Raw genomic sequence first — 9326 nt, 5'->3', positions numbered from 1 at the left:
ATGTTTGGGACACATGCGAGTTACGCTCGTTGTGGGGAATGGATGTATAAATATATGCCATCTTGATCATGGGCCTTCGTATTCTTGCAGTAAGGCCCAGAGAAAGCAATGCTGTGGCCAGCGTGACAGCATCTGAAATGGCTGAGTCATGTGCGTTCCAAGAATGGAAAGAGAAGTGGAGGCCCAGACTGAAAGACAGGAGAAGTCTTCCTGGTGAAGGGCTTTTTGAGCCAAGCCTTTAAGAAAGGTGCAGCATTATCAGATTACAGGGGACATGGAGCAGGATCAGAAGGAGGAGAGGTCAGAAGGAGAAAAGAAAGTGGATAAAGTGCAGAAGCTGAGAATTAGATTGGAGAAACCTCAAGCACTCCTGTTTCCCTGGCAGAAAAGGCAGGGAGAAGAGACAGTAAAAGGTGAGTGTGGCTGATTCAGAGCCATTGTGAAAATCGGCAAGTAAGGTTGGCGGTGAGAGGCCCGTGACAGCTGGATTCAGAAGAGAGGAACTCACCCAGGAGTCATGATAGACTTTGAAACACTCTTTTAGTTAAAAAGTATTCCCCAGCTGCACTTATTTATTTCTATCCTTTGAAACCTAGTAGATTTGAATTTCAGCTTCTCTTCTTAAAAATCGCAAGGTCCTCCACGAATCGTTTAGCCTCTCTAATTCTTAATTTCTTTATCTATAAAATGGGGCCACTCAAACTGCTCCTTTAGTGACTGTGAGAATTGAAAATAATTTGTATAAGTAGGAGAGTGCTCATGGCCACTGTGAGTGTCGAATAATTGTCACCTAAAATGATGGGAGTTGGGGGAAGGAGGAGCAGGAGGAGGAAAAGGAGCAAGAGAAGGAGGGCAATTGCTCCTGTGGGACAGTTAAAGCCTTCTGTTTATATTGGAAATGTACTGCAGTGGTCAAGACCACGTCTCTGGAGCTGTGTATGCTTAGTAATAACTGACTTCTCTTTTCTCCAGTTCCCCTGCTTTCAATATGGGGGTAGCCACAATGCTTCATTTGTAGAGTTATTGCAAGGTTTAAATGAGTTAATCTATGTAGAACCTCTGAAGAGAGCCAAACACAGAACAAATTTTCAACCAAGTGCAGCCGCTGTTGTCACAGGCTGGTTAGGGGACAGCTTGACATGGACGGTTTTTGAGTGATTTATACAATTTGATGCGGGGGAAAGCACCTCAAAGGAATAACCCCTCAGTGGCTCATCTCACACCTGGCTATGTTTCTCCTTACACTCTTATCATTACTGACACTCTATTTTATCGCAGTAATTAAGCTATTTTCTAAACCCCTCGTTAAATAGTCCTGTAAGGGCAGGGACTTCTTCGGTTTTCCTCGCTTCTGTATTTGTATCCTTAAAAGTGGATGTGCACACACGGGGCACAGACTAGGTTTTATTCCGCAATTTGATTATGATGTGCTGAGATGTGGTTATCATTATGTTTATTCTCTCTGGAACTGGCTATATGTCTTCTCTCTGTAAATGTGTATCTTTGCCAACCTTTGCAAATTTTTAATAATGATTTCTTCAAATTTTTTTCTGCTCTATTTTCTAACATCTCTTTCTGGGGAGCCAGCTATTCTTATTTTAGATTATTTGCCGTTGTTCTACAGGTCAGTGAATCTGTTCATTTTTTCTGAACTTTTTCTGTGTGTGCTTTAAATTGGAAAAATCTCTATCAATCCACTCCCAAGTTCACTGACTGTTCCTTTCTATCGTTTCCAATCTGTTGTTAAGACCACCCAGGGAAAGTTTGCAAAGTTTCTAGTTTTTTCAGTTCTAGAATTTCCATTTGGTTCTACTTTGTGGGAACTGTCTCCTGAGATTTTCTTTTTTATTTGCTGTTGTTAGGTTGCTTATTTGTTTAGGACTTTTTTATTTATCACAAGTATATTTTATGTCCTTAAGTAGAATCATATTTGCTGTTTTGAAATCATTGTCTCCCAATTTCAACACCTGAGTCATCTCAAAATAGGTTTCCATTGGTTCCCCTGTCTCACATTTTCCTCTTTCTTCCAATACCTTTTGGAAAGATACAGTTTTGGCTATATGCTGGATATCGTTATTGATATAGTACAGAGATGTTGAAATTTATAACAAGCCTTTAAAGAGCATTGTTTTGTTTTGTTTTTTTAAAGCAGGTACTTGAGTGAACTCAAATCTCAAATTTTGTCTCCTGTGCCAGGTAGTAACTGAAATCACGATTCAGTTCTTTATCCTTATGCTGAGTGTCCTGGAGCCTCCCTTTGTACACCTACTTCACAGGTCAGACGTGTAATGAGGCAGTCCTTCTTTAAAAGTTATATGACAAATGTAGGGCTCTCCCTCTACTGCTGTCTTTTTCCTAGAGTCCTCTTTTCTCTCATCTTGAATAACATAGCAGCATGCTGTATTCTTCCAGGACTCAGTCATGTGTTCTGAACATAATTGCTTTCAGCAAACAGCTATGTCAAGGCACTTTTGTGGCCTTCTATTGGTTCAAATTAGTAGCAGTAAAAATGAACGTCTTCCCTAAGGCCCACAAAGGTTCTTCATGATCTTGTTCCCTGACCTCATCTCCTACTACTGCCCTTTTCACTTTCTCTGCTTACTCGGTTTTGAATATGTGAGGTGCTGTCTTACCCGAGGGCTTTTCTCCTGCTGGGCGATTCTTCCCACAGACACCACATGTCTCAGATCCTTGTTTCTATCAGGTCCCCAGACAAATATCACCTTATCAGCCGGCCTTTCCTGACCAGCCCTGATAAATAGCAAACACTCCTACCACAGCCCCTTCAACCCCCTCAGCTTGCTCTATTTTTTCAACATATCATTTATCATTTTCTGACATGCTACCCATTTACTTATTTATTTGTTTATTCATCTTCCTTTAGTAACATATAAATTCCATGTTGGGCTTTTTTATGCCTACAATCTCCACAGTGCTTAGGACATGGCGGGCTCTTAGAAAATGTCTGTTGAATAAATGAATGAACAAATATTTAATTAATGATTTTGACTCAAAATTACCTCGGGAGCATCTTCTAAACACAGATTTTTTAAAAAGAGAAATTCTGGTGTCAGTGGAGATCTAGTGAGGCAGAACTTCCAAGGCCCTAAACCTCTCTGATCTTCAGCTTCCTCATCTATACAATGGAGATAATTCCTGAAGGCTGGGGCCAAAGTCATACGATAACTTCTGCATGAAATTGCTCAGGCCCTGTCAAGCCTACAGAAGGTGCTTAACCATTGTGAAACTCCTCCTCTGTCAGGAAAAGATAGACTCCGGGTCACACAGATGCTGAGTGCGAGAACTGGACTAGAACCCTGTTTCTTGAACTACTGATATGGGACATGCGATCTGCCATGCTTTCTCAGTCTACTGCTATGCTGAGGAAAGACCCTATGCCCACCTATCCACCTTTCCTCTAAATCTTTATTCTTCTGCATGTATGTTCCGCTTACCGTTTCCCCTATGGACCCCATTTTGAATCCTGTCCCCAGAATCTAAGAACATAGTGCCCTCTTTCCAAGTACCCGTGTTGACACAGGCCAGATTTGCTCACACTTTCCCTTTGCAGCTTCAAAGCCACGCCCTCTCCTGCTGATCCTGAGTCTCCTTACCAGCCCCATCCATGCCCATGAGTACCAGGGGAGCCACTGGTGGAAACAACTCCCAGGTCCTAACCCATATATGAGGTGAGGGCAGAGTAAAGTGTGAGAGGAGAAACAAGGCCCTGGCAATGGGCAACAGAGCCAGAAGGCCCCCTGCCCTGTCCTCTGCTTTCACACCAGCATCCTGTCACCTCTCCTCAGCCCTACATACCTTGTGATTGCCACCCCTACAACCTTGATCCCATCAAGTGTTAATTACTGTTACTATTCTCAAAAAGAGAAAAAAAAAAGTGCTCCAGGCAGTGAGTGTTTAAACTGCCTTGGCCACTACCCCATCCCATCTTGTTTAAGAAGCAGAGATGGTCATCACTGGGTGGAAAGCCCTTCCCATGAGTCTTCTGATCCCATTCCTCCTGGAGCAGCTTTGGTGTGGGGACTTCACAGCCCTGGGGAGCGGTTCCCTCTACGTGCCACCACCTCCACCAGGGAGAGCGCAGAGATCCTCTCCCAGTGCCCCTCCACATCTGCTCCTGGGCCCCACACAAATAAATACATACAATCACTTTAGCTTTCTCTTTTCAATTTCCAAATCATTTCAGAGGCTCCGGAAACAATCTTCCCAAAGCCCTAAAGCACAATCTCTGAGGATTAGAGACCCAACAGAGCTTATTCCCACAAAGAGGAAGCACACATTGCTTCAAAATTTTCTTTTCTCTATCATTGGTTTCCATCTTCTTCCCTGCCCTTGAAAACAAAACCTAAGGCACATTTATAGTTTGTAAATGACGTGTGCAGTATCATTTGACTCCTTCCATGGCCCTGATGAACTCATCAGGCCCATTTCACAAGAAAGGAAGCCAAAGTAGAGGGAAAGTAAACAGGCCTACATCATGCAGATGAGCAAATGGAAGAGTGAGGATGTCAGAACCAAGTCCCAGGGTGGAAGGGGAGGTTTTATTAGGATTCCCTGGGGCACCAAAAGGCCAACAGTAATAAACTGGATGATGTGTAATGTGATCCTTCCTTGTGATCCTCTTGCTTTAAGTAATGTTTGCTTCCTGTGTATGTAGAAATGTGCAAACACACACATATGTGCACATGCAAAGCCAGGAACTGCTAATCAAAAGATCTGCTCTGTACTTCCTGGGCACTCCTGCAGCAGGCGGTATGGAATTCCTTACCCCCTCCCTCCAACTTACTTCCAGAGATGGGCCAGGATCTTTGAGTGACATTGATTTGCCTTATGTTTGATTGCAGAGACACAGACCCCTCACCAAGCAGGAGTGCTGACCTTCATGAAGGCCTTGCTCTCGTGCTTGCACTATTCCTTCTGTGGAGTCCCTGTGGTTAGAATCGACATGCTTTAACTTGTCCAAAAGCAGAACATGAACTGCATGCCTAGGTAATCATTTTTATAATACTGCTTGGCCACTCTTTGGGGGGCTTTTCTCTTTTGGCAGAAAAGGTGAGCATGGGACATTGTGGGAAGGAGGACATGCTGAAATTCTCTTGCTCACTCCAATTTAGGTAGCCTGTCCCAGCCAGACACACCAGCACTGTAGCTCACATTTTTGTCTCCTGTGAGTTGGAGGAACTGAGTCCAAGAGGATGTCCTGAGGGCAGCTGCTTCGCCTCCCCTACCCACAGAGGCTAGAAACAGTCTTCTTAATGTCTACATCATCTGTAGCATCCTTTCTGGTCTTGCATTTCCCTAAGAACTTAGTCTTAGAAATGAAGTCATCCCTCCAAGATAACACTGCAGAAATTAGATTAATTCAGTTGGAGTGTGGCTCATGAGGTCAAAAGTGAGAGAATTTGAGGACCATAAAGAGCCCTTTCACAAGACCCAAGGACCCAAGCATTTTATATGTCTTATACCAAGGATATGCTACCTAGGTTAATGATAGAAGAGGCATAAATCAATGACAACAATAGCAATAATAATAATCATACTTTAAAGGAAAGAGTATCCAGTTTAGCACCAAGTAAGACTGAGCTGGAATGCCAGCTCTCCCTCTTACTAGTTAGGTTATCTTAAGTGAGTTATGTGGTCCCTCTGTCCCGCCGTTCCCTCATCAGTAACATGGGTGTTGACTCCTACCTTGCAGGATTTTCAGGAATAAATGACATAACACAAGTAGAGTGCCCAGCTCTCTGCATGGCATGTGCTAAGTTTTTAATTAAAGCATCTTTCTATGCATTATGTCATTTGATCTTCACAATAGTCCTGGGAGCAGGCAAGGCAAGCTGCAGTCACTCTGTCACTTACAAAGAGAAAAGGAAGCCTCAAGGAGGGAAAGTGACTTGTCTGCAGTCACACAGAGCAAGCAATAGAAGAGCAAGGACTTGACATTGTCTAATTGCTACCTCTGGGAGGTTTCCAATTAGGTGACTCAGGCTCGTAAATCACCTTCCAAAGCATCTAGCTCATTCTCGAAGTAGACTCAGGTACTAGAGAGATACTCAGATTTTAACTCTTGCTAGCCCTCCATATACCAAAGTCTGCCATTCCTGAGGATGTGGGGTCTGCAACAGGTTCTGCATACCATCTTTAAAAACCTTCTTGGTGGCCTGGGTTTGGGGACTTACTACCCTTTGATATTTTTACTCCCTGGGAACTGTTTCCCATTGTTTTGCTCACCTCCAGAGATGGACTTCATGGAAAACAGAGGACCTTGATCTTCTGTACCTCCTGAATTGTTTTCTACATATGAAGAAGAGGGAGGATTTGGAGGTGTACATGGATGGTGTAGGTCTAGGTGAATGCCACCAGAGAGGGCACTGTCTGCTTTGACTTCCCAGTGGCTGGGGCGTAAATCCTTTCCAGGGCCTCTCTATGGGAAAACTGTGCCATGGCAGAGGGTCCTGAGCTTAGATGGGTGAAAGAAATGGAGGCAAAATGAGATGTAGAACATCCATCACCAGAAAAAAGGAAGTAAAGATGGTGGCCTAGGAAGCAGTATCCAAGTAAAGGAGCAAGATGAATCCTTATATCAGAGAACAGCAAGAGGTGAGAAGTGCAACTGGTCAATAATAAGACAGAAAGTAGAAATGATGGTGCTTAAGACATGCAACTCAGGGCCAAGGCTGTGAAAATGTTCTGTTCATTTATTCTGATTATCTAATGCCACACAACAAATTGTATCAAAGCCTAGTAGGGTGAGCTGATCATTTATTGAGCTTATAGATCCTTTGGGCCACTAATTAAGATAGGACACAGCAAAGAAGGTTTATCTCTGTTCCTTGAAGTGGAGGCCTTCCAGGGAGGGAAGGAGGCTGGAATCATCTGAAGTTTCATTCATGTGTGGTGAATCCTAGGAAGACAGAGATGCCGGAAGCTGGGGTTCTAGGAGCATCTCTTTCTATCTCTGTGTGGCTTCTCTACACCAACTGTCTAATATGGCAGCTCTAGGTAGCCAGACTTCTTACACTCACCTCAGGGGTCCCAAGGTACCTACAGTCATCAGTGGAAACCATGTCACTTTTATGACCTAGATTTAAAACCCATGCAGCCCCTTGGTGTATGTCTCACTGATCAAGGAAGTTACAAAGGTCCACCTGGCTTCCTGTGGTTTAAATAAGGTTTGAGGGTCTTTCAAGGGTCATGTGTGAGTGGCTTGGTTCCCAAGGTGGCAATATTAGGAGAGAGAACCTTAAAGAGGTAAGAGATAGATCAATATTTCCAGGGCACAGATTATGAAGCCAGTTAGGCTGGCTCCAGGGCCATGAAACCCTCAGGAGGAGAATCTAGCAATCTTTTTGGAAGTCTGGAGGAAGCTGTTCCTTCAAACAGGCCTAATAAGAGGTCTTCTACGATTTTTGGACCAACTGAAGAACCTCAGAACATACCCAAGAGGACAAATCCCCCAGGAGGGAAAGGAAGTGGAATCTTTGATGAATCAACTCCTATACAGACCCAACAACATCTGAACCTACCTGATGGGAAGACTTTGGTGACATTTTTGGTTCTCCAGCTACTGCAACTTCACACCTGGCAGGCCAGAACAAACCCAAGGACCACATTCTTTTGTGTGAAGAAGACCCAAAATCAGACCTTAAAGCTGCACAAGCTCCTCACCACAGGAAGAGCTGAGGACAAAGTGCAGCTCAAGAGAAATGGACTATACCAAGGAGCCGGAGCCCATGCCCACAGTCAGCAACCAAAAATGCAGGCTGGGCCACAGTCTTGCTCTCATAACAAGATCCTGAGCCTGCCTGGAGGCAAATCCAGCAACATCTCCTTCCTCTAAGAGGCTCCTTATAGCCAGACCAGAAACGAGATAGAGCATCATATGTCATCATCTTCTTTAGCCCAGAAGAATGGGCTGGGGTGGGGGTGGGGGGCGGTTGTGCATGTATGCATGGGGCTGGCTGCTCAGAGCCCTCCTGTGCTCCTGACAGTTTCACTGAGGTCCCTGCCTTCCTGACCCGTGAGGGACACATCTGTTGAGAAACAGTGGGACTGCCTTTAGATCTACTCATTTGTTGTCGCTGGTGGAGAAGAACTCTGAGACGAATAAGGGTGGGGAGACAGTGCAGGGCAGGAGGAGGTTCGGCAGATTTCCTCTGTTCTTGCATCAGTGTTATGTTGAATGGGCATCTTAAAAGCTTCCAAAGAAAAAGCCCTGACAACCTGTCTATGTCTGTGGGACAGAAGAAAGAAGCATGAGCAGAGACACTAAGATGGTGGGAGTCTCTATACATCCCCTTTAGATCCTAATGCTAGCTACCTGCCACCAGTATGGCTCTCACTTCTGAAAGTACTCTTGAACCCCAGCATCTGCTTTTTATTTTACACCCACTGTATTGTCCTGCAGTCTTGGTTGCTCTTCCTCAGTGGCAGACAACCAAGCAGCACTTGTCTGCAGTCTGGTGCTCTACAGAAGGTATCTGTGTCCTAATCCTCTGAGCTGCCCAGCTTCTGCATCTAATTCCCTGGCTGGGTCTCACACAGCTGTCTGTCTTTATCTCTGGGGACTTATTGTGGTCCTTGACATGCCCTGGAAGGGCTGCAGCCTCAGTTTCCTGCTTGCTTTCAGATGACAGAAGAGGGTGCCTACAAAGCTCACACCAGCTGCTAGAAACTTCATCAGGATTAAACTTGGGAAAAACCCCAGCTCTGTGCAGTCATGCTCACATTGGCCTACCTGTCTCTAAGCTCCTGCAGTAGCTACATCAAGCTCTGCATCCTGTTCGTGGCATACTGAGGGTACATGGCTATGTCAACCAAAGAGTTGCTCCCTTCAATAACCCTGCAGACTTAGAGCCAAGAGACACAAACTCCATGTGACGTCATAAGAAGTCAAATGAGTGTTGGTTCAGAATCATTTATGAGAATGTCATTTGGAATTTAGGCATCAGTGTTTTCCCATTTAAAAAAAAAAAAAAAAAAAAAAAAAAAAAAAAAAAGAGTCCTAAGTGATGCTTAGCTTTTTAAGCTCAAACACACTAACTTGTTTAACTTATAAGGAAGTATTGTAATTAGTAAAAATAAACACCATTTGTGACTATATTTTCTTAACAAGAAAATGATCTTTGAATTCCCAATTGGATTGCCGAGAAAAAATGTGACATTAATACGCTAGGTCCTGTTACCAGCCCAGTGCAAAGGAGGCTCCCACTTCCATTCACTGCCATGGATTTCTGGATGGAAATGGGGAAATACAACTTACACCAGTGGCCTTTGGGCAGCAGAGCACCCTGCCTTGCTTCTGTGTCCAT

The 9326-nt window shown here is 44.2% G+C and overlaps 1 pseudogene; it reads left to right on the top strand.

Annotated features, from left to right (window-relative positions):
* Positions 1-274: 274 nt before the first annotated feature.
* LOC102028298 lies at positions 275-7855 on the top strand (annotated as a pseudogene).
* Positions 7856-9326: the final 1471 nt, after the last annotated feature.

The sequence above is a fragment of the Chinchilla lanigera genome, unplaced genomic scaffold (assembly GCF_000276665.1).
Source record: "Chinchilla lanigera isolate Chin_1 unplaced genomic scaffold, ChiLan1.0 scaffold00080, whole genome shotgun sequence".
Taxonomy (NCBI): Eukaryota; Metazoa; Chordata; class Mammalia; order Rodentia; family Chinchillidae; genus Chinchilla; species Chinchilla lanigera.
Note: the sequence above shows the minus strand (reverse complement) of the source record. Positions and strands in the feature narration are given on the sequence as shown.